At 39.9% G+C, this 26,523-nt stretch overlaps 1 protein-coding gene across 2 annotated transcripts in view; it reads left to right on the top strand.

Annotated features, from left to right (window-relative positions):
- Positions 1–26,523, top strand: part of Nt5dc1 (5'-nucleotidase domain containing 1) — a 114,981-nt gene that overhangs the window by 29,536 nt on the left and 58,922 nt on the right. The gene's annotated exons all lie outside the window — the stretch shown is intronic.

Genomic DNA, 26,523 nt, shown 5'->3' with positions numbered 1-26,523 from the left:
CATGGTCTCCATCCGTGTAAGTAGTTGGTTTTCTCTTTCACAGCCTTACAGAAATATCCTTAAGTGTTTTAGGATCCTAAGAAATTCAGTAGCGAGGACCTGAGAGACCAAGTTCTGTATCCCTGTTAATGCCATCTTTCTGGCTCTGAGTCGCATCAGCTGTGCAGGTGGCCATGCTTGGAGCAAACTCAGTGCACAGTACAAAGACATCTTTTTTTTTTTTTTTTTTTTTTTTTTTTTACATCTAGTTAGAATTAGAGAAATAAGGGCTCATGATTGATTGGTAATTAGAATATTGACTCTTGAATAGAGGACAAAAAGTTTGTCTTTTTCATCTTCCTGTCCCTGTTACAGGTTTTTTCTTGTGTATGTTTGAACAAAACCTTATACAGCACTTTGTTGAAATATATATGCATAATTTATTCCTCCTTTCCCTTCTTCTTTTTTTCTTTTTTTTTTCTTTTTTTTTTTTTTTGCTTTTTCGAGACAGGGTTTCTCTGTAAAGCCCCAGCTGTCCTGGAACTCACTTTGTAGACCAGGCTGGCCTTGAACTCCGCCTGCCTCCCAAAAGCTGGGATTAAAGGTGTGTGCCACCACACCTGGCCCTTTCCCTTCTTTTAAATGTTTTGCTGGCTGCCATATTTAGCAGTCTACATTATCATGATACTGGACAGATAGCTTAGCAGTTAAGAACTCTGGCTGCTCTTCCAGAAGACCTAGGTTTGGCTCTCAGTGGGTCCTTGGTGTCTCACAGCCAGTTCTCAGGGATCTGACCCCTTTTTCTGACCGCTTTTGGCATTGTGTGCATGAGGTACACATACATGCTCTCTAGAATACACACTTACACATAAATAAATACTTTTAAAACTACATTATCATGTATGTTTCTATGTAATGTTCAGATACGTGTAATATACAGCTTTTTAAATATGTTTTTTATTAGATATTTTCTTCATTTACATTTCAAACGCTATCCCCTTTCCTAGTTTCCTTTCCGAAAATTCCCTATCCCCTCCCTCCTCCCCCTGCTCCCAAACCCACCCACTCCCACTTCCTGGCCCTGGCATTCCCCTATACTGGGGCATAGAATCTTTGCAAGACCAAGGGCCTCTCCTCCCATTGATGACTGACTAGGCCATCCTCTGCTATATATGCAGCTAGAGACATGAGTCCCACCATGTGTTTTCTTTGATTGTTGGCTTAGTCCCAGGGAGCTCTGGAGATACTGGTTAGTTCATATTGTTGCTCCTCCTATAGGGCTGCAGACCCCTTCAGCTCCTTGGGTACTTTCTCTAGCTCCTTCATTGGGGACCCTGTGCTTCATCCAATAGATGACTGTGAGCATCCACTTCTGTATTTGCCAGGCACTGGCATAGCCTCACAAGAGACAGCTATATCAGGGTCCTGTCAGCAAAATCTTCTTGGCATCTGCAATAGTGTCTGGGTTTGGTGGTTGTTTATGGGATGGATCCCCAGGTGGGGCAGTCTCTGGATGATCCTTCCTTCAGTCTCAGTTCTGAACTTTGTCTCTGTAACTCCTTCTGTAAAAACACGAGGTGGATTCTACCCCGATGCTTGGAAGCTAGGGATTTTTATAGAAAAGGGGCTGGGGCTGGGGGAGAAATTGGCACAGTTTCACATGATTGGTTCATTTAAACATCAGCAGACTGTATATGCAGATAACATCTAACTTAGGTAAGAAGGGTGGGAGATAGGGAGGCATAGGGCCAGTCCACCACGTCTTTCTCTTTATGGCCTAGTAGCCTCAGGAATGTCTTAACGATGGGCCTGCTTGGGCATGTCCTGGCCTGTTCTGCTATGTTCTCAGCCCCAGGTTTCAAACCTCACAAACAACTCTTTGGGCTATTTCACATAAATTACATGAATCGCAGGTCTCAAGTTTTATTTTCTTTCATTAGACACTCAGGGAAGGAGGGTCTTCCTTATTGAGCTTCATGTGTTTTGCAAATTGTATCTTGGTTATTTTGAGTTTCTGGGCTACTATCCACTTATCAGTGAGTGCATTATGTTCATAGCAGCCATATTTATAATAGACAGAAGCTGGAAAGAACCCAGATGCCCCTCAACAGAGGAATGGATACAGAAAATGTGGTATATTCACACAATGGAATACTACTCAGCTATTAAAAACAATGAGTTTATGAAATTCTTAGACAACTGAATGGATCTGGAGGATATCATCCTGAGTGAGGTAACCCAATCACAAAAGAACACACATGATATATTATAGCTTTTTAAAAAAGTTTTGCTTTTGCTTGTCAAGGTCTTAGTATATAACCCTATCTACCTAGCTAGCCTGATGCTTCCATGTAGTCCAAGTGCCTCTCAACTCACAGCAGTCCTCCTGCCTCAGTCTCACAAATACTGAGACTACAGAAGTGTACCGTCATACCTGGTTTTAAATATAGCTTTTATATCAGTTTAGACTATAAGGAGAACCAGAGAGCTGATAGTCTAGTCTGTATTTTATCTTTTATAAATCATATTTTGAAAATCAGTTTTTATAGCACTGTAAAGTGCACTGCATCTGAGAAACCACAGAAGGTGAGAGAGGCTGCCTTCTTTTACACCTGGCTCCTTGGAGACCGTTCTGAAGCAGGAGGTAACATGGCTGCTCCTCAGTGCTAGAATGAAGGCTTTGTAGAAATACATCGTGAGTAATTCAGTATATAGCTGCATCCACACCTCTGCCTACACTTGATACTGGTGCTGGTATCCAGTTAGGTGTTATTCCTGTGGATGCCCAGGGGACTCGTTCTCAGTTCTGTAGACTCAGCAGTGTGACCCAGGGCAGTTTCTCCAGCTATAACCATTCCTCCTATTTTCAGAACTTCCTCCTTAGAATTCCTACCCATCTGGCTTTTCATCAACAGGACAGAACATTTGGACTAGGAGATTTCTAATTCACTCTTTTTTTTTTTTTTTTTTTGAGATACCTTACTGCCCATTCTCAGAGTTCATTTCATACTCTAGAGAAAAGGAAAAGTGAGGTCCATGCTTAGGAGTTGTGTGCCTTCTTTGGAGGATATGATTAAATAATGTTCATATCTCAGTCAATATTCTCGAGCTTTGGGAAGCATGATGTCTTACTAGCAGACTGGATATTCAGCCCTTTTGGCAAATAACTCCTTACTTCAGCATACAGGCTCTGTTTACCGTTTGCTTTGTTAGTCACCTACGAAGCACTGCCCTGTCCAAAACAGATTGTAGAATCAGAGTATTTGCTGGCCACACCCACACCTAATTGTGTGTATTAAACTATTTTTATTCTGGGTGTTTCCTCGGAGCTGTTCAGCCTGACTGGTCTGTGACTTTATGAAGGAGCTTATTCTACGTGAAACAGGAGGCCCAACCCTCTCAAGCCAGTAAGCCCAAAGAGCTTTCAATATCAAATATGAATCGCTGGTTTTGCACATGTAGCAATTAGCTGCCATTACGTACCCTGGGTCATCCATTCATTCATTTCCCAAAGATTTCTTGAATTCCTCTTAAATTTTAGACACTGGGTAAACACCGCGTGAATAATGCACCTTCCTGTCCTTTCGGTGTTTGCACAGTGGTCCTCAGCCTCTGCCCACTGCTGCAGTCCTGCGGGATATGACACAGTTTGCTTAGTGTTTGGAGTTTATTAAGGTGCCAAAAGCCTAGCATTGGCCATGATAGACTCTGAGATGAAAAGTGTGGTCTGATAGTGTTTTCAATAATTTTCTAATATTAGCTACCTAATTTTTTGTTATATTTGTGCTCATACTTCAAACTTTATTATAGAAAAATTTGAACTTCTCTATAACCAGGAGATAGCTACAGTAAATACTTAGGTGCCTATCATCTAGTTTTAACTCACAGTCAGCCAGTGTTCCTTCTACCTACCCCAATCTCTCCAGATTTTAAAACAAATCACATGCATGGTGCCAGCACATCGATTCGTATCATAATAGATTACTGCAGAAAACAGCAACAGGGGCGTGCGCTCACCAGTGTGTACAGCAGCAAGTTTTCTTCTTAGTATCCTCCAGTGCTAAGGGCCTGGCCAGTGTCTGTGTAGATGCAAGCTTCATCATAAACTTGGGGATTTAAATGCATTTCATGACAGTTTTATTATTGCTCACGATTTTCCTCTGTCTTTGGACAATGAGAACATCCTCAAATAGGCTTCCGAATCCCTTTGGCATCATCTCGGTTCCCTTTCCTACTCTCTCCCTTCCAACATTCTATGCTTTCCTTGACCCAGATCTGGAATAAGGCAGTTCGTATAAAGTTGTCGCCTTATTGAGAAGTAGAAATTAGAAATAGACGTTTGGGTACAGATGTCTGGGTGCTACAGATGCCCACTCTTCCTAGATTGGTCATTATTTTGTTATTTCCAGCTTTTTCAGTGAACAAAGCTAAAAGCTTCATACATGCACTGTCAGCTTAATATGAACAATATCATAACTTTATAGTACTTATGCCATTCACATTCAGGACCATGGTATGTTTGTTGAATGAACTCAAGCGCGCATCTCTAACTCTTTTCTCATACCCTGAGCACCCTAGCTCTCCTGCAGCGATGCAGTGATTCATTTGATTTATATCTGCAATACTGATAGTTTTCTCATAATAGAGTGCCAGTACTCACACTCTGATACTGAAAACAGTTAAGCTGATAAACTGATTAATTTTTCAACTCTTTTTACATTTTCCAAAAGATCTGTAAAGGCAACTGACTATGTTAAAACTTCTCTTGCAGTAGTTCATTTAGAGCGAGCAGTCTGCCCTCTCAGTTCACTGTTAGGTTTGTTTTGGTTTAGCCCTGTTTTACGATTGCTTTGAACTTTCCTACAATCTCTCCATTTCTTGTGGAATGCTGTGAAAATCCAACATGAGGGCAGCAGTTCTGTGTTGGCTGACTCCTAACGTCAGCCCCAACACTGCCAACCATCACCATTTTCTAGCAACCAAGGTAAAGACAGATGACGCACAGACGCCCTGACTTGTCTTTCAGGAGCCAGAATGGGCTCAGCTCAGGCACTTATTGCTGATTTCCCAGCCCAGATCTGTAAAACAAAGATTGCTATATTGCATTCTAACCCCAGTGGCCAACCTAGCCACCTAGTGTTTCTCACTTTGCTTTTGTAGGGAGGTGTGTGTGTGTGTGTGTGTGTGTGTGTGTGTGTGTGTATGTGTGTGTGTGTGGTGGTGGTGGTGGTGGTGTCTCACCCAAGTGCACATGCAGACGCCAGAAGTACACATCAGATGTCTTCTTCTGCTACTCCATCTTATTTTTTGAGCAAAGGTCTTCCACTGAGCCTGCGGCTCCCTGGTGTTTAAGCCTAAATGACCTGCCTCCCAACCCACCCCCCACACACTCAGGCGCTAGAGTTACAGACCCGTGTCTCCCACTTGGAGTTTTATACGGGTGTGGGGGACCCACACTCAGGTCCTCAGGCTCGAGAGGCAGAAGTTCTATCAGCTGAACCCTCTGCAGGCCCTGTCCAAAACAAATGTGTCCTCTGGTAAACAACTCAGTCCTTGATCTTCGCTTTCTTATACTGTATCTGTTCTTATGTAATTGTTTATCAGGAAACCCATTACATACAGTGATGATCTTGACTCTTTTTACAGTTTTATAGTACTCCACTGTGTAGATGTACCAGTGTGCTTTCTACCATTGTCTAGCTTGTTACCTCTTGTCATTTACATTTTTCTTGTTAAAACAACTATTTCTACAGTGAACAACTTTGTGTATGTAAATACTTTTTGTCTGGATATCTTTGGAAGAGACTCTTAAAATTTGGATTCATGTGTCAGAAAGTAAACACAGGTACACAGCCTTCTCAGACAGCATCAAGATCCACTCCATCAATAGTACACCATTATGCATATTCCCTCAAGTGCTATTTCTGCTTACTCAGGGCCTTACAAACACAATGTGCTAGTTATTATTGACTATTTGGGTTTTGAAGCACTTAGGGCTAAAAACTACAATTTGATCTATGTAGCTTTATACATCTCACAAGCAGAGCACATGGTTTGGGCCATGTCTCTGGGTCAGTTTCCCTGTACTTAGAAATGGGAACACCTGTTCAGTGATGAGAGCTTACATGGTTTTTGCTCCTCTGTAATGCATCCTTAGGACGTTCCCTTGAAGTTCAGAGCTTATTTTTAAGGCGTATAGCATCTTGATTCCAAACATTATGATTCCCTTACAGACTATAGCTGTGAAGGGCATGAGGAGCGAAGGCCATGGGGAACAGGTATTCCCTTCACTAGGTGGAGAGACTAGCTTGCCTGTTCCTCTTGTATGGGTTTAGTGTCTGAAGGGAACAGTGTTGGTGACAGCCTGTGCCTCACTCCCTTACTCAACAGGATACTGGTGTTCTGTTCCCTCTTACATCATCTTTTTTCCCAGTGGAAATGGTAGATGCACCCAGAAGTTCAGTTAGGGACCTGTGCGACCGACCGCTTTCACTGTCGCCGAGCTATGCCACATTCCTCTTTAAAAAAAAAAATGTGAAGGGACACTTGTTGGTGCTGTGATGGAGTCAGAAGCTCGGAATGATCTATTTGTGTAAATAGTCCAATGTGGTTTTGTGGTTAGATAGCTGCTGAGGGCTTGGAAAGAGACACTCATAAATAAAGACAGGTGTTTATGAAAACCTCCTGGAACTTCAGGTCAGGTCAAAAGGCACTGAGCATCATCTTAGAAGTTTGGACAAACAAAGGCCTTATGTTTTATTTTATTTTCTGTTACACTTAAATAGCTCCGTTATTTGTGGTAAGCCCCTCATGGTTTTGTACCTGCCACTTAGTGACATCAGTTTCTTTCCATGGTGATTTGATTGAATTAAAAATACAGAGCTTACTGGCCCCTCACCTCAAATCCTCAGGCTACCCAGTGGCTTCACAGCCACCCAGACTCTCCTCACACAATGTCTACCAACTTGCGTTGTTATGGGGTCATGGGGTGGCACTTAATAGACTCTCTGTGCCCTGTGTTTGTTATGCTTCAGAACCACTCTGTAGTCACAGACTATAGGGAACAAAATGCATGACTGGTAGGTCACAAAGTATCTGTTGGTCCCTCATACCTATAGGCTTTGCATGACAACACACCACCAAGAAATACTGCCTGGACACTCAGGTATAATTCCTCAACTTACTCCTGAGTGCAGAGTCTTCTCAGAAATCTCTGCTTCATTAATGCTGGGGTCTTCTCTGTTCGTCTCTTGGCCAAACAACTTTGTTGCCTGGGTAACACACCTCTCTTCCTGAATGTGAGCAACTGAAGGCCAGTGGTTCTTCACCTGTGAGTCTCAGACCCTCCTGCACATCAGATATTTACATGGTGATTCATGACAGTAACAAAATTGCACTCATGAAGTAGCAATGAAAATAATTTTATGCTTTTGGGTCACCACAACTTAAACTGTGTTAAAGGGTCTTAGCATCTGGAAGGGTAACAGCCATTGCTTCAGCTGAAAACCTTTCCTGCAGTCTCTGCCCCATTATTAACTCCGAGATCACCTAGTCTTGCTGCATCTGATTTCCTCACTGGCAAATCCATAAACACCTGCTTGCTTTAATTCACATTTTAAAGGTAATCCCTACTTAGAGAAAAGAGCCAAGAAAATAAAGTTCTTCTGCCGCAGAGATAATTGTGACTTTACCTTGGTGAACTCTTTAGACATTCTATCAATTATCTCTAATCCCTTGAAAGTTGAAATCGCACACCACCTTTGATAACAAGACAGAGACAAGTGGACAGGGTGTGACCTAATCATGTCTTCTCATACTTTTACTGATAAGATACCTAGAAATGTGAAGTGAAATATGAATAAATGGTAGGATCAGTTTCCTCTTTGCCAGTTGATCTTTGACTTTCTGCTACATTCAACTCCTGAGATAGCTCCAGAATGCCTCCAGCTATCCACAGTAGTCTCTCAGAGGTCACACCCACTACGACCTCTGTGGACTCTGCACAGACCTTGCCCATGAGAACCCACTTTCCAGACCATGAGATAATGCTTCCTCATCACACATATCCTCTGCTGAATGTGACTCAAGGAAGACCGACCATTGATGGAACAGTCTTCTCCACAAGTTCTCAGCTGAGGAGTGATGCTGGCATGATGCTCCAAGGGAGAAACTGAGTTTTAGACCAGACTTCAGTATTTACTGGGTGTACGCAGTCTCTCTCACACTTGTGGGCATTCAAAGGTGGAGTCATTTGCACAGTGCTGTTTTGTATTAGAGTCTATTCAACGATGTCCGACCCTAAAATAGTAGGATTATAAGTGTCAACAACAGCTTGGAGAGCCATTTTCACAAATAAGTTATAGCTGTTCAAGTGACTGCCCCTCAGATTCCTCTGTTAGCTACTAGGTTATAGTTTCAGAGTTCAGTTTTCTGATGGTAGTTCACAATCAGCTAATCATGATGGGGACTTAGATGTAAGAGGGTTGTTGGGAGCTAAAATAGAATCGACAAGAATAAAGACAAGGAAAGGAAGGAACTCAGAGGCTCAGACAAGGCCTGATAAAGTCTGATTCCCAGCACTCACGTAAAAGCCTGCAGTGGTCTTCATGGACCTGATGTCATTTTGCCTGCCTTTGCCATGTTGGCTAATCTGGCTGTCCAGTCAAAGATGGTATCTCAAAGAACTAAGGTGGAAGGTGATTAAGGTGGGGGGGGGAAAGGCAATGTGGACCTCTGGCTTCCACATGCGCATGTATACACACGCGTGCACACGAAGTATGAAACCCAAGTCTTTGGTGCTTAAAGGAATTTCTTTAAATGTCTCAGAAACCTAACTACCAATAAAGATTAACAAATAACTTTTAGTTGTGGCTATATTTCATCCCCCCCCCCTTTTTTCATCTATCCTTAATCTCATTTACTTGGGGCACTGAGCCATTCCGTGTCTTGGTGCAGTAAGCTAAGATTCCCAGCAGTATTTGAAACTTCTGGCCTCAGAGCTCCTTATCTGTGGGAAGTGCATGACCTTTAAAAGCAGAAGATATTAGTTGAGAAGTGAGTATCCAGTAGATGGTTTAGAAAAAGTCTTTTAAAAATGAAAAACTTAAGAGTCACTGAAAAATAAATATTAAAGTGCAAATCCTGAGAACCAAAGATCTTCAGTTAATGCTGTTTGTGTATCAAGTAGTGAAGCTGTTGCTTTGAGGGCTCAGTATGTAGGAATGCTTTTGATGGCAACACTGATGTAACAGCACTAACATTATTCATAAACCTCCTGAGAGCACCCATTTTATGACTCAAATATGATTTTTGTCTTTCTTGGAGGAATTGTTTGGTTAGTTGATTAGTTTTGGTTTTTGCGACAGGGCTTTTCTATGAAGCCTTAGGTGGCCTGGAACTCACTCTGTAGACTACCCGGTCTCAAATTCAGAGCTCCTCTAGACTCTGCCTCCCAAGTGCTGAGATTAACAACAGGTGCCACCATGCCTGGCAGATTCTTAACTTTCCTATACTTTATTTCAAGTGGGAAAAAAATTCTTCTATTGAAATGCATTAGAGCATTTAGTCAGTCGATCAGTATACCTACACCTGATCATACTTGCAGTATGATTTTTTTTTAAATCCAGCACAATTGAGACATCAAACCTATATATATATTATATAGTTACTGTTATGTCTGGGAATATGGTGAGAACACATCAAGTTGACTTTGTTAGTATAGTTTAAAATGTTTCACTGTATTTTAAAATATATACTCTTCTCTTAGTAGCCACTTCCCCCATGCCAAAATCTGCAGATGTTTGGGTCTCTTAGATTATGATGTGTGAGTGCCCTTCCGTGTACTTCCAGGGAGTATATATGTGTGTCCATACATAGGAGTAGAGGCTATTGCTAGATATCAAAGCCCGGGTCTTATGTATTCCAAACACACATTCTACCATGGAGCCACATCTCTTTCTCATAGTGCTGTTTAGTCATCTCTATAGTTTTTTTTTTTTGAGTGGGGGGGGGGGTGAGGAAGAGGATTTATTTCAGCTTACAGTTCAACATCACAGTTGGTCACTGAGAGAAATCAGGGCAGAAGCTAATGCAGAGGCCACAGAGGAGTGCTACTTAGTGACTTGCTCCCCATGGCTTGCTCAGTCTTTCTTACTGAACCCAGGATCACCTCCTTAGAGGTGACACCATCCACAATGAGCTGAACCCTCCCACATCAATCATGGATTAAGAAAAATGTACTACAGGTTTGCTCATAAGCCAATCTGATGGAGGGATTTTCTCAGTTCAGATTCCCTCTTCCCAAATGACTCTAGCTTGTATCAAGTTGACATAAAAGTAGCCAGGGCAGGCAGTAATTCAGATATTTTTTTAAAAATCAAACTTTATACAAATTAAGCTCTGGCTTTAATGTTCCTTTAAATATTTTTTCGAAACATGAATGACTTTCCCCATAGGTCCATATAATTCTAGCTTTAAAAAAAGTTTAGTGAGCAGAGCATATGGACAAAGACCTGTTCTTGTGTTTTCTTTCTTCAGTGCTAGGACTGAACCCAGGACCTTGCACATGGAAGTGGAGGCACAAGCCTCCACTGCTGTCTCTTTCTCTTGTTTGACATCTTGAGGTTGACTTCCTTAAATTCCGTCTCTAAGTGACATGCAATCTCTGTCTTTATGTCCCTTGGTTTATGTTACTCAACATAATGTCCTTCAGGTTTGACTATGTTAACAAAGATGATAGATTTTTCTTCCTTTTTAAGAAAGTCAAGAATATTCTATTGAATACATAGATGCTTTTCAACTTATAAAAGGATTACAACTCAACCCAATAAACTTAGCAAAAGTTGAAAATATCATAAGCCTCAAGTATGCTTTACAATATTATTATCGTTATTATTATTATCATTATTATTATTATTTGTGTGTGTGTGTGTGTGCGTGTGCACGCACACACACACACACACACACCATGACACATGGGTGAACATTAGAGGACTACTTTCCTGAGTTGTTTCTTTGTTTCCACCTTGTTTTTAGGTAGGTTCTATCTAAGCTGGCCTTCAAGCTTTCAGAGCAACAATCCTCAAGTGCCTGGATGACCAATGTGCACCACTGTAGTTTGCATTTTCATGTGGATTTGGAGCATCAAGTCCGGGCCACCAGGCTTTCCTGGGAAATATTTTTACCCACTGAGCCATCTTTTAGCATCCAAATGCATTTAGTATTCCTAGTCTCCTAGACAGCGTAGTGTCACCAAAAATGGTGGTTTTTACAGGTTACATAGTAGTTCCCCCTTTGGATCTCCTGACTGTACACTGATGCTCTCTACCATTGCCCAGCATCTCCCAACAGCCCTGTATCGTATATCCCTAGCCTAGGTAAAGAGTTCAAGTTGCATTTCCTACTCAATGCCTTTGCCTTCTCACCATCATGGACTTGAAAGAACTTGAATTGAACCATCATCAGTTTTTCTTGCTGGCAATTCAGCATCTTGAGAAGCTGCATATTTTGGTGTTGGGTATATAATATTAAAACAACTGATCACTTTAGGGATAAGTTTAGAAAATCAGTTACTCAATAAAATTCATTACAGAAATTTTGCCATTATATAATCATATAAAAGAGGTGAATCCTAAGTGTTATTAATTGCAGCAGCCAGTAGTGCCAGTTGACATTTTTTCTCTAACAATTTAACCTGCTATTGTTAATTGACCTCTTGTAACCTGTAAAAATGGAAGTCTGCATGGAATGTCTCAAGTCTTTTTACAGTTTGATCAAAAATGTAAACAGAGATTAGAACCTTTATTATTTATTATTATTATTAATTATTATCATTAGGATACTTTTTATCATGACTTTCTATGTTCATTGCTAGATACATATGGTCATTTGTTATGTCAGTAATACATAATACTTGTATATTAGTTCAGTCAGACATTTTCCTATAAATACTTGGCCTTATGTAACTTCAATCCTTTTCATAATATAAAATACATAAACAAATAGATTTTTGTACTATTAGCATGTGAACTTTAAGGAGGGCATCAACTTTTCTTCATATATACCAAGCTGCTAAATATATTAATTTGTTTATTGAGCTTGTTTGTTCTGGTTTTCTATAGTACCAAAATAAGACACCAAGTTTAGAACTCAAATATTTGTGTGTATTTATATTAACCTTGACTTCCAATAAAGTATTAACTAGGTTGTTAGAATTTTATTTGTAGTCCACAGCCAGACCTTGGAGCAACTATTTTTAAGACTGCATGCCAGGAATGGTGATCCAGTGTCGTCGTCCATTGATAACTTACAGCTCTTTCTCCTTGTCTCAGTTAAAAACATGTGACAGAGGTGTGAATCCTCAAAATGGTTTTTTACTGTACTGCATGCCACTTCTTGTTACCATCATTGTATTTGTTTTTAAATATGCTCATTGCCAGTGGAGAGGTGCAGAGGAAAAGAACTCATCCAGGATGTGCTGCTGAAATCTTTTTAGGGTCAGTGAATATGGCAAGTAGAGGTTTGATTGACAAGGAGGACATACGGTACCCTTTAAGTTTAATACAATAGGGAAATTATGCAATATACAGGCTTGAAACATTACACTAGATTATAAATACTGTAATACATAAAAACTATCCCTCTTAATGAGGAAAATATCTAATTAAAAAAGAACTATCCCTCTTATTATTTAAAATTTCATCCTCTGCAAATATTATATTCTAGAGGACAAATAACTGCTGAGCACTAATGCTATCAAGTGCATTTGTTCAGAAACATGACGTTAAGTAAAGAAGGTTCTCAAAAGTCTGTTTTACCTGTCAGGGCATTTAGGGTTCTCAATTTGAATACATTTGGTTCACAATGTGAAGGTGTGGCTATGATAAAGGAGTTGGCTTTTCAGCATCACCCAATCAGTGTAGTATTCTTCACTGTGAAATTCTTTTTTTTTTTAATTAGGTATTTTCCTCATTTACATTTTCAATGCTATCCCAAAGGTCCCCCATACCCACCCCCCCAATCCCCTACCCACCCACTCCCCCTTTTTGGCACTGGCGTTCCCCTGTACTGGGGCATATAAAGTTTGCAAGTCCAATGGGCCTCTCTTTGCAGTGATGGCCGACTAGGCCATCTTTTGATACATATGCAGCTAAAGACAAGAGCTCCCGGGTACTGGTTAGTTCATATTGTTGTTCCACCTATAGGGTTGCAGTTCCCTTTAGCTCCTTGGGTAATTTCTCTAGCTCCTCCATTAGAGGCCGTGTGACCCATCCAATAGCTGACTGTGATCATCCACTTCTGTGTTTGCTAGGCCCCGGCATAGTCTCACAAGAGAGAGCTATAACTGGGTCCTTTCAGCGAAATCTTGCTAGTGTATGCAATGGTGTCAGCATTTGGAAGCTGATTATGGGATGGATCCCTGCATATGGCAGTCACTAGATGGTCCATCCTTTCGTCACAGCTCCAAATTTTGTCTCAGTAACTCCTTCTATGGGTGTTTTGTTCCCATTTCCAAGAAAGGGTAAAGTGTCCACACTTTGGTCTTCATTCTTCTTGAATTTCATGCGTTTGGCAAGTTGTATCTTATATCTTGGGTATCCTAAGTTTTTGGGCTATTATCCACTTATCAGTGAGTACATATTGTGCGAGTTCCTTTGTGATTGGGTTACTTCACTCAGGATGATACCCTCCAGGTCCATCCATTTACCTAGGAATTTCATAAATTCATTTTTTTAATAGCTGAGTAGTATTCCATTGTGTAAATGTACCACATTTTCTGTATCCATTCCTCTGTTGAGGGGCATCTGGGTTCTTTCCAGCTTCTGGCTATTATAAACAAGGCTGCTATGAACATAGTGGAGCATGTGTTCTTCTTACCGGTTGGGACATCTTCTGGATATATGCCCAGGAGAGGTATTGCGGGATCCTCCGGTAGTACTATGTCCAATTTTCTGAGGAACCGCCAGACTGATTTCCAGAGTGGTTGTACAAGCTTGCAATCCCACCAACAATGGAGGAGTGTTCCCCTTTCTCCACATCCTCGCCAACATCTGCTGTCACCTGAGTTTTTGATCTTAGCCATTCTGATTGGAGTGAAGTGGAATCTCAGGGTTGTTTTGATTTGCATTTCCCTGATGATTAAGGATGTTGAACATTTTTTCAGGTGTTTCTCTGCCATTCGGTATTCCTCAGGTGAGAATTCTTTGTTCAGCTCTGAGCCCCATTTTTTAATGGGGTTATTTGATTTTCTGGAGTCCACCTTCTTGAGTTCTTTATATATATTGGATATTAGTCTCCTATCCGATTTGGGATAGGTAAAGATCCTTTCCCAATCTGTTGGTGGCTAAAAATAAAATTAGTAACATTAAATTGTTGGTGGAAAAAGAAATGACTTTCAAAATGCAGAGCTTTCTCTGTTGCTACATTAAGAAAAGAGATTGTCACATCATCATTCCTGGACAAGCTGTCATACCAAAATTTAAGGAATATGTTAAGTTGTAGCATAACTATAAGATACAGGGAACACATCTCCTTTTAACCCTTCCTTTTAGAAGGGCACTTTGGTGAATTGAGGCAGGCAAAGGGAGGGGTTCATATTCTTTGTCGTATACCAGTCTTTATCATGTAAGTATTGTATTAAGTACAAATATAATCTATGCCCACAAACATATTTTTAAAAATTCTATGAAAATAAACCAAAAAAATAAAGAAAATAATGTTTTTATTGGCATTTAACATACATGCCATTCAAATATTTCCTTCTTTTATGTCATTTGAATACAATAATTGACAGTGTTCCTATAATTCTATTTACTATGTATTTTCACACTAATCCAGCTCCATTTTGCATTGTCTTGGACTGTTGTTATGAATCCTTGCTTTCATTTTCCTCTCTGTGTGGCCATATTAACAAGTATTAATGCAACAGTTTCTGATGCATCTGTTTTCAGTGCATTGACTTTAGGTAGGGGAGAAATAACTGAAAATTAAGTTGTCCGTGTATTAAACTGATCAGTAACTAAATCAATTTTATGTACTTTATTGTTTTTAATTTTTACTTTATTTTATTTTATTGGCTTTTTGTAGCCTTGGCTGTCCTAGAACTCACTATGTAGACCAGACTGGCCTTGTGCACGACCAACGCCCAGCCTAAATTGATTTTTTTTGAGAGATGGTTTGGTTTCCTTTTTGACCTGTGGGAAAGGAGTTGAGCACAGTGATGTTTAATATTTGCTTAAGAATGAAATTTACTTAAGACCACTGACTGTTTTAAAACTACATCTCGAGTGATTTGCTTCATTAACATTTATTCACCTAAGTAAATCAAAAGGAAGGGAAAAAAATAAGGATGTAGCCAAAGAAATACATCCAGTAAAACAGTCAGTAAACACGTAGTATGTGAGCCGGGTGTTTCGGTTACAGCTTCCACTTAAGTAGCCAACTCATAGTTTCTGCTCCTGAAGACACTGAACATCTATCTCAGGGCTAGGCAGCAGCTGTACTTCTCAGACTTTACTTGACCTTTGGATTCTTAACTCACCTTTCACGTTTCTCAGATTTTTTTTCTTTCTTTAGGGCAGGTGTGTAATCCATAGACAAACACTGTGGACGTTAAGTAAAGACGGTTCTCAGAAGTATATTTTACCTGGCAGGACATTTAGGGTAATTATACATTTGGTTCACAATTTGAAGGTGTAGATGATATTATTAGCGATTTCAAGAGAATTTTAGATTTTAAATGAAGAGCTTTTCTATAATTAATAGTGTAAGTATCTTTTCATCATTGCAGTTTTCCAGCTATTTTAATGCACTGACTTATGCTTCTTCCCACTGTGTGGGACAGGAAGTCAAGTAGACACTGGGTTGACTCTGCATTTTTAGGATTAGAGTCTTCTAAATTATTTCCACGCCAGTGTTAACAGAACACTGACCTTGTCAAGGCTCCTTTAATAGGATAAATAAGTGGAGTCTGAGGTGGAGCTCTCAAAACCACTATGGTGTCTGAAGAGTGGGGAGCATATCACTGCTGGTTTTAACCAAGGTGACCCAAAGGACAACTGTCATAAGATTCTAGACTTTGGAGAATGAGTTATTTTCCACAAGAGTCTAAATGCTTGGTGCTGAAGCAGAATTGAAAAGGAACAAGTTGAAACTGTTGATTTGCCAAATCAGAACAGAGACTGAGGAAGGGTTGCGGGTGTGACGTCTGCGTGTAAAATTATCCATGAAAGAGCCTTGCAATCAGACCAAAGGGTCAAACAGAGGCCTTTTTTTATAAAGATGAAAACTCCGATGGTGTTTGACTCGCACAGAGATTCAGGATTTAAGACTCCTGGCTTTTACCTAGTGTCCCGTGTCCCTTTCCTGTTCCACTCCCAGGTATAGCTGAAGGAATTGGACCATTGTTATTCCTTTATTCCCTCTGATAGCTCTCCTCAGTGATTGCCTCTAAGCTGTTGTAGAGAACTTGGAAAGAAAGCTTGTGGGTCTTGTGCATTGAAGCCCAGACAGTACAAGTTACCAGTTTTGTAATGAGACTGTAAAGAGGCCTGGTAAAGAGACTACTCTTTTTAAAAGCACTATCAGGCTGAACTGTAGTGAGTTACTCACATGAGTGACCCAAGTAAATGGGTCTAGGTTTTGTTTGTTTGTTTGTTTGTTTTAAATCTCCTGGCTACAGTATGGAGAACATACTGAGGGAAGCCCTGAGTTGAGAGGAGGATGGTATCCTAGAAGAGATGTGTGCAGTGGAAAAGGCTGGAAGATGAGGCCAAAAGGGGAGGGGTTGCGCTTAGGTCCTTTCCTTGTCTTCACAGATTGAAGCATTACTAGAACAGTATCGGGTAAGGGTATTTTGATTTCATGCTGTTTGCTCTTGTTGCTGTCTGACATTATTCCTTTAACAGATTATCTGTTGTGAATCTGGAGAGACTCTGTATATTGTATGTCTAGCAATTGGCAAGTTCTGCTTGGGAATGATACTTAAATTTCTGTGTAATATTTACAATATTCATTTTGAACATTACCTACATTGATTTAGGTGTGTGTGTAGATTTATAATCAGAAATATTTCATGCTATGTGGTGTTATGGCTTAATAAATGAGAGAATGATAAAATGGCATTTAGCATTTAAAAGTGTTAAGGTTGAATTCTTAACATCTCCACGTTCATATAACTTTCTGAATTTGCTCAGGGATTAAAATTTACAGTTCCTAATTACAATATTTTCACCCTTATTAGCCCCCTATTAGCCTCAAACATAGATGGGCATCCCAGCTTTGGTGTCTGCATCATCACCTGTATGGCCCGTTCCTCCACCTGTGCCTCATCTTCAAAAACTCTGTGGCTTTCTCATGAGCACGGCATTCTTCCTGGACCACATATGGATATGCAAATTCAGTCCATGCTTTTCTTAGGTAATTTCTTATCAAAATAGATTACAGAGGAAGTATTTCCTTTTTTTTTTTTAACCACTGGTTTTGATTGATACACACTAAGTCTGAAGTTCTTAACCTGTAGGCCATGACCCATATAGGGGTCAAGTGACTTTTTCATCTAGGTTGCCTAAGATCATCAGAAAACACAAATATTTGCATTACTGTGCATGACAGTAGCAAAATTACAGTTATAAAGTAGCAAAGAGAATTTTATGGGTGGGGGGGCACTGTGACATGAGGAACTATATTAAAGGGTCACAGCATTAAGAAGTTAAGAACAACTGCATTAAGTGATCATATGGTTAAAAGCATTTATAGACAAAAATTTTATTCCATTTATTTCATTATTTATTCAAGTATATTGGGCATGTACATACTATTCGTATTTAAGTTCATTAACATAGTGTTATTCAGTATTAGTAATCTGTATGTTATCTGTTGTATGCTTTTAAAATTCTGTGTTGCTTTGTAAAGGAAGAACATGCAATATGTAAAAATGCAATTATTTTTCACTAACTTTAGAGTTAGGTTTATAGGCAGTATGGTTGAAAACTTACTTTATGTTCTTAACTTCCCAATTATGTTATAGGTTATGCATTCATTTTAATTCATCCATATCAAAATACCAACTTGCATTCCCACAACAAATACACTTTAAATACAAACACAAGCAGCGATGAAACAATTCTCCATAGTGGGTGAAGAACAGCAACTCTTTTCTCAATTGTTAGGAGGTTTATGAACTGATAGTTTTGTATCATCAAAAATTCTTTTGTTCCTGGAACACCACAGTGCTTATTTTGGCTTGTAAACCTTTATAAAGACGTGTTATTAGGCGACTAGTTGGTGCCAACTTTATTAAAAACAGCTACTTTATTTTGCTAAGGCACTTCCCTTGACTAAGGTGCAGGGTTACAGTAACCTGCTTGATTTTGGTACACTTCTCCTTCCAAAGGAGAGACATGGAAAGTTTTGAGATGGTAGAACTCTTCGTCTTTCAGAGTCTGCTTTCAAAAGACATACTGTCTTCCTTCTTATTTTACTTTGCCGTTGACACCAGAAATGCAAGTGTTAAGTCATGGAAGCTTCAGTATTGGCAGTAAATGTAGAGGGTTGAGAATTATAGGAGCTGCTTGTGTTTCCTTTATTTAATAACAATTAAGATCTTTGTGTAAAGGAGGCAGTGTATGCACATGAAAACCTGTGTGTATGCATGTTCAATTGGAGGCCACAGCAAGATGTCTTCTTCTGTCAGTGCCTACCTTAATGCCTTGAGGTAGGGTCTCTCGCTGGATGCTTGCCATTTCTGCTAGGCTGGCTGGCCAGCTGATCCACCTTTTTCCACTTCCTATGTTGGATTTGCATGCATGTGCAGCAACGTCATAGATGGTATTTTTATGTGGATAATGGGGTTTGGAACATGGGTCCTCAGGCTTGCAGAAGAAACAGTCTATCCACTGAGCCATCTCCTCGGCCCCCTGAGTAGGGTCTTAATACTTTAAATGTGGACATAGTAATTTGTTAGTTTGGGTGTTTGGGTGACAGTAGTGGTTCGTTGATTTTTTTTTTTTTTTTTTTTTTTGCTGTGTGTGTGTGTGTGTGTGTGTGTGTGTGTGTGTGTACAGGCTTGGAGGCTAGAAGTCAGTGGCAGGCATCATTACTCAAGAGTCATTCATGTTGGTTGTTGAGACAAGCAGTATCTCTGATTCCCCAGCACTGGGATTGTAAGTGTGCACCTCCATACTTGGCTTGTTCATTCCGGGTTCGAACACCGGTCCTCATGCTTTCCTGGCAACACTCTCCCAGCTGAGCTCTCCCCTGCCCCCGAGTGTTCAGTTTCCTTTACCATTTAACCTCCATCACTTTTACACTGTCCTCCACTTCCTGATATGCCTCTCTTTGCCTCTTTGTTTCAAAATCCAGGGAAGGAAAGAAACATCAGCTAGTTTGGTGCCTGTGCCTATGTTCATCCCCCTGAAACTCACTTGAGACCTTCTTCAGTCTCTGTTCTTTCTTTACTAGATCTTTATTTGAGCTTTGAATGCCTACAGTCCCACAGTTCCTTCTCTTCCTTCTGGACTCCCTCCCTTTATAGCCGGTCTGCACAGATTGCCCTGTGCTCCTCCATTTCCTTTGGTTATGCTGCCATTTAAAAAAAAAAAAAAAAAAAAAAAACTAACTTTATGAATCCTCCTGTCACCAATCCCTTTCTTCTCTGCTTCCTGTCAGCCTTGAACATCCTCTTCCTCTGATATCCTGACTTCTAATTTGTTCATTTCACGAGTGTTGGGATTCCGAAAAGTCATACATCTACAGTTCTTCCTTCCCATCCTTGCTCAAGTTCTTTCACCACATACTTTCTTGCTTTCTTCTCCTTTAGCCCATTCCTGGGACCTCTTACCTCTGTTCCCGAGCCTTCTTTCCAGGTTTACTGTTTGAACTGAGTTGATGCAGGGAGTTGGCAGTCAGAACACTATTACAGTTAACCTGATGAAAGATACTCTATAGCTACCCTCCAGAGTCAGGGAGAGTCGAGAGAAGTTAGGCCTTTCCAGAATAGAGTAAGGAAAGTAGACTGTACTGTGTTCTGATTGATGGGGGAGACTGAGGGAGTGACATGGAGATTTGCAGTTGGATCATTTGGCGATTGCCAATGTAGAGAATGAGCAATGAGTGGACCTTTCAGAGATTACAGTTATATCTTTGAATGTGCCGAGTTGGAAGTGTCTGTTGGTCTTTAGGTATTCATTTGCATGTGTGAAATCCAGAGAGGGCTTGCATGGACATAATGGACTTGAAACTTGGAACACCATGGAGATAGGCATGCAAAGGCATAGCATGACAGGCAAGAAGGGCTTAGATCGCTCCTCCTCAGGTTACTGATGGATTTCCCAGTCTTTTTGGGTTTCCCAGATCTCCATGGCACCATTTAGTTCCCTGGCTTTTGTATGTCTAGCCCCATTCCCGTAGGCAGTATTCCCTGCAGACGTAGAGCTTGTGCTGGCAAGTTTGGGGTCAAATCTATCTACTTCCTTGTCAAGGTAATTGGAATTTTGGTGAGTTGCTTTATAAACATACAGCTCACTAAAGTGTAATGAAAAATTAGTTTGAACCTAGTACTTCATATTAAACATGATTTTTAAAATGACTGCTAAGAAAGTCCATCAGGATTTTTGTTGTTGTTGTATTCTGTGAGTTTGGCAAAGGAAAAAAGTAATTTAAAGCCAACTGTACCACTCTGCACTACTCATCTTTATCAAGGAAAGAAAAGTAGCAAACGTGTTGCCTTGCGCTTTACCACTAGGTGGCTGAGCTGCATCGCTTTGGAAAAGGAAAGTTGATCACTAGAAGTAATTCGGTGCACAGCATCTAGCAATATATGTTTCACTTGCAAACAATGACTGTATCTTTGTATACACATAAACTTACATGCTTGTGCATGCACACATCCATAAAAACATGCGTGTGTAGTTTTGAGTAGCAGAGTTATAAAATTAAGAATCATTTCTTTAAAAGTCATCCAAATTATGACCTGGCATGCTTTCAGCTTCATTTATGAGATATATTATATACAAAGATTAGTACATTTTTAAAAGATTTATTTATTTATTTTATGTATATGAGTAGACTGTAACTGTATAGATGGTTGTGAGCCTTCATGTTAGTTGTTGGGAATTGAATTTTTAGGACCTCTGCTCACTCCAGTCAACCCTGCTCGCTCAGTCCCTGCTTTCTCCGGCCCAAAGATTTATTTATTATTATACATAAGTACATTGTAGCTGACTTCAAACGCACCAGAAGAGGGCATTAGATCTCATTACAGGTGATTGTGAGCCACCATGTGGTTGCTGGAATTTGAACTCAGGACCTTCGGAAGAGCAGTCAGTGCTCTTGCCGCTGAGCCATCTCGCCAGCCCCAGTGCATTTTAAAACATGTCCTTGCAGGGTATCCATAACCTTAAGCTGTAAAATTTTCACCAACAGCTTGAGTGAATGTAGGCCTATTGCAGACCTAACTTTAGTTGTCAGATGAGACGATTCACTTACTTTAATCATCTTTTAAAAGTCTCCTTTAGGCAAATCGTCAGATCTAAAGAAGTGCCCCACTTTTGTTCAGGTTCTTGTTGGGTTACCCCATGTAAAATCACCATTTACCCTCCAGGTGTCAGAAACACCCAAACAAGAGCAGTTTTGTGTGACTTGGTGTCAAAACTTCCATATTAGTAGTGATTGTCATTTCTGCATTCTCTTCAGAGAACCTGGGTAGTGTCGTGGGGAAGCCTTTTGACTTGACAGTGAGACTTGTTCCTCTGTCTTCTCTGTGGAATTTTGTGAGTGATATAAACACAGAAATTAATTTAGAAAAATAAGTTTGGGAATGGGGTTAGGCCATAAGACATACCAGATTTTTTCAGCTACCTTTTTATGAAAAGTCACATACACACACACACAGAGAGAGAGAGAGAGAGAGAGAGAGAGAGAGAGAGAGAGAGAGAGAGTTTTGGAAATACAGGATGCATCACTGGACATAATATGGTTATATCTTCAGGGGTTATTTCTAGACTTACTTTGAAATAATAGAGCAAGGTGATACTAAAGCATAGCTTCTAATTCAGCAAGACAATATGCCGTGTCTTTTCCCAGGCCAGCATTTTTGTTTAATATCTTTCTTGTATTTATGTCCATGTGATGTGTGTATACATCTGTGTGTGTGTTTACATCCACATCCACATTATGTTTGCATAGGTGTGTGTGTGCGCACACGCATGCTCACATACCTGTCTACATGCATGTGTAGGAGTCAGAAGTTAACCTCAGATATCTTCCTTAATTATTCTCTCCCATGTATTTTGAGATAGGGTCTCTGTGTTGGAGCTCACTGGTTCAGCGGGGCTAGGTGGGGAGCCAGTCACAGGGACGTGGCACTGCGCTGGGGCCTTCTGTCGGTTTTGGAATCCAAATTCACATCCCCGTTTGTGTAGTAAGCGTTTTACTAGCTACTTCATCTCCTATGCTCAGCAGTTATATTTGACTATGTGCTGGTAGTGTTGATATTTAATGAAAACATGTAAGATTTTGAAATTACATGTGTGGTAAACATGTTTAATATTGAAAAAAAAAACAAGTAATATTTTTTACTAAACTAAAGTGTGGTCATTGAGCCTTGATCTCCTTCCATTCCATCCCTAGCACTGCCCAAGTGACCCACTTTCTTCTCCAGAGCAGACAGGGCCTTGGCTTGTTTCCTTCCTTGAACTCTGACAGCAGATTCACCTAACACCTAGTCTGTTTGCTACAGGTGAGCCTGTTCATAGTTTGGAGTGCTCATGCAACCTTAAGTCTCCTAGCAAAATGCTAATTAGAAAAATACACAGAACTTTGTATTTGCTTAAAAGATGCTAACAGAGTGAGGCAGTGTAACTGGTTTGAAAGTTGACCATTCATGTGTTTGTTTGGTAAATTTACAGGTTGATTTAATTATGGAAGGGAGAGGTTCTCCCTGAGAAATAATTCATTATTTGCTCTGTTTTATTTTATCCATCAGTCTAAAAATAAAGCCACATTTGACTTGTTTATGCCTCAGGAATATTTCTTAAAACATACTTCTCTTACCAGAGATACCATTCTGTTCCTTAGCTTAGTGGTAATACATTGGAGATGAGGAAAAATAATGATTTAGAAAATAAAATGGTTTTTCTTGAGTAAGCAATATAAACACAAAACAACAGAATTTTTCAAGCCTGAAAGCAATCTTTAGCAACTATATTGTTCATTTGTTTTTCTTTTACTCCCTGAGTGGGGCTTACAGGATAGACCTTAGTTTCATCCTTGACCAGGTATGTATAAATTCCCTGTGTTGGTAGCTCTCTGTGATGTGGCACTGGAGGGTCTTTTTGGGGGTGCACAGTATTTTTTTGTCTTTAAAACAGTGGTTCTCAACCTTCCTAATGTTGTGGCTCTTTAATACATGTTTCTTCATGTTATGGTGACCCTTCCAACCACAAAATTATTTTTGTTGCTATTTTATAATTATAATTCTGCTACTGTTATGAATTATAGTATAAATATTTTTGGAGATAGAGGTTTGCCAAAAGTGTTGTGACGCACAGGTTGAGAATCACCACTTTAGAGCTTAAAGGACAAGCATATATCGTACAATTTCCTTAATTTTTTGAACTGCTCTAAAACTAGGATAATGTGAGAGACATCTCTCTCTCTTACTCTGCGTGATGAGCTCCTTCAGCACTTTCCATGGGTGGTTCTCCTCACTCACTAACACCAGGCGCTTTTAGAAGATCCTCTGAATGACCAGGCTGGATGGTCATCTGTGCAAAAGCATCTCCTAAAAATAAACGCTATTCCAAAGCCAATTTTAGAAACTTGAAATGTTCCTTAAAAAATAAAGTAGCATTAGAAACCATTTAAAATAATTTTGAATCAATAAAAAACCCACATGCATTTATTTGCCTATCAATAATCTAATTCATCAAAGGAATAACATATGAATTATTACTTATTACTACATGGGTCCATTGCGTTAAAGCAAGATACATGCTCTTCTAGGAAGTGCTAGGTAAATAAACCACCTGTGCCTATGCAAAGGGAATCTATGGTTCTCAAATGCTAAATAAAAGCAGCTTTTTCTATATGTACTAGAATTTAAGGATTTCCCGGCTGTGTAAGTTTTAAAGCCTTAGGGTGCCCAAATATATGCACTGATGCTCTTTTATAAAAATGGAGTAAGGATGGGTACATATACAAAGAAGTGCTGGAAGCACATACAAGAGATTGAAAGGTCTCAGGGATGAGAATGTACTAGAAAGAAATTTCATTCATTCCAATGAAGTTCAAGAGTAGCTTTTACCTCCTGGAATGAAATGTAATTCATAGTAACCAATCTACTTATTACAGAGTAGCTTAAAGTTCTTGAACTGGTTTGAAGATGACTATGTCTATACTTGGAAAAGTATAGTATCATTGATAGCCTGCTCATTGCCATTTCTTGTTCAGGAAAATAATGAAGTATTTTCTCTTTTAGCCCTTGTTTAGCTCTCCAATTCATGTAGCTTTTTGGTTTGTTTGTTTGTTTGTTTGGGGTTGTTTGTTTTTTCCTTTTTACTCTATCTGATGTTCTGTCAAAACTTTCTCATTTAACTGGTTAGGGTGTTTTTTGGTTGGTTGGTTGGTTTTTATTTGCTTGTTTTTTTAAAATACATTGATATTTTAAGATTTGGTGCTATATTATATGATCCATGCTTTTGAGATTATCTTATTCTCTATAGTGTACTTATTATAGAATTGTATGGTGTGTTTAGTACAAAGTAGAAAGGGGTGTGCTATAAACGAGGCATTAGTACTCCAGAGAGGGGGAACTGAAGTGTTAACTGATCATAGGTGGAGCAGGTCTTCATGAAGATAATTGGGATTTAGCAATGCCCAGAAAGATGAATATGATCGTGAAAGAGACAGGAGATAAGTCAGATGGGACAACACTAAAGATCACCTTTTGCTTCCTCAGTTTGCTTTTAAATATCATTGTACCCTAAATAAGAATTTCATTTCAGAGTGATATCAAACATACCTATAAATAGAAGAAGGTGTAGATCAAATGCAGTAAAGCTGGGCTTTCCATCTTCCCTCTACCCTGTGAGGGGCCCCTCCCAGCACACTTCTTCAGAGACCCTGGTACCCTTCCCAGACTATAGTCTGTGTGTAACAGCAAGAGCAGGGCTGAGCCACTGCCTCTGCAGCAGGAAGGCCTGCTGTGTCTTCCTTGTCACAAACCTCATTCTGGGTTTTACTTTGTTTCTTTTTGTCCCTGGTATACTCATGGTACAGTACCACCTACCTACCACTAAACAGGGAAATTGTGGGGTCTGTGTGTGGGGACGAGGTGTACTAGTCTTGCACTCAGTTACCTAGATTGTTTGGGAGACTGTGGAAGACAAGAACAAAGCTAACTAACCGTTGACTAATCTATAGGCCCCATAGCTTTTGCCTTGCCCCTACCCTCAGCTCCCAACCCCACCCCATTCTCTTCACCTGCTTTCTTGAATAATTTGTTTAGGAACAAATTCAAGTTTCTTTTGAACTAACTGTTACCCAACAACCAGTATTTAAAATGTCCAGCTATGTCAGAACAATCCTTTGTGAAAGTAACGTGTATCATGGAGCCCGTTGTTCAGCTGCTGCTGGCTTGGAAGCTCGGTCAATAGGAAAATAAAAGTGTGTAACAAGTTCAAAGAGTGGAAACCGTTGAGAGGGATGTCTGCCAAAAATCTAATATTGAAGTATCAAAACCAAATAGCTTTTAAATTCAAAAGTGTGCATTGTTGAAAGAATTGGGGTCCAATGAGGGATCAAGTATGTGTGAACTTGCTTTTTTATAAAAAAGTTATTCGTTTTCAGGAGACTAAGGAGAAAGTACACAAAGGGAGAGCATCTCCCACCCTCCCAGAATTTGGAATTCTTTCTTTCAACCAAATAAACAAGTCAATAAAGGAGACAGAAAGAATGTCTGGTGTAAGGAGAGTGTTGCAGTTATAGAGATGGAAAGGTAGAAGTCACATCAGTCTCAGGAACTGAATCATACAGGGCTAGGAGAGGCCAGCTCTCCTGATCCAGCCACGGAAGCTCTGTCCAAAAGGCGGTTCATCCATGACTCTCACATCTTTTAGATTACTAAGAGCATTAAAGTGCAAAGCCTAAATGCATCATCAGTTACTGTCGGGGTCCAGCCTCTACACAGGATCGGAATTCAGCTGGAAGCAGGGATATCTGGAAGGCACATAATAAATATACACCAACAACTTTTTGGGTATCAGCTGACAGGCAATTTTTCAAGGCTTAAAGTTTCTTTCTCTTTTCTCTCACTGTCTGCTCTTTCTCTCTCGCTCATTCGCTCACAGCTTGAGGCTGCACACACTCTGCATTCTCCTGTGCACTTTTCTTTTCTTGAACTCTCACCCTCACACACCTCTGTGTGTTCACACACATCTCACCCACACACCACATACACTCTTCTTTCACTCACACACACAATTTCCATACATTCTCTCTTCTCTCACTATTCACATGCTTTTCTTATGCTCACTTGCCTTTTTCTTG

Source organism: Mus musculus, chromosome 10, assembly GCF_000001635.26.
Source record: "Mus musculus strain C57BL/6J chromosome 10, GRCm38.p6 C57BL/6J".
Taxonomy (NCBI): Eukaryota; Metazoa; Chordata; class Mammalia; order Rodentia; family Muridae; genus Mus; species Mus musculus.
This window is presented reverse-complemented; position numbering and strand designations above follow the sequence as displayed.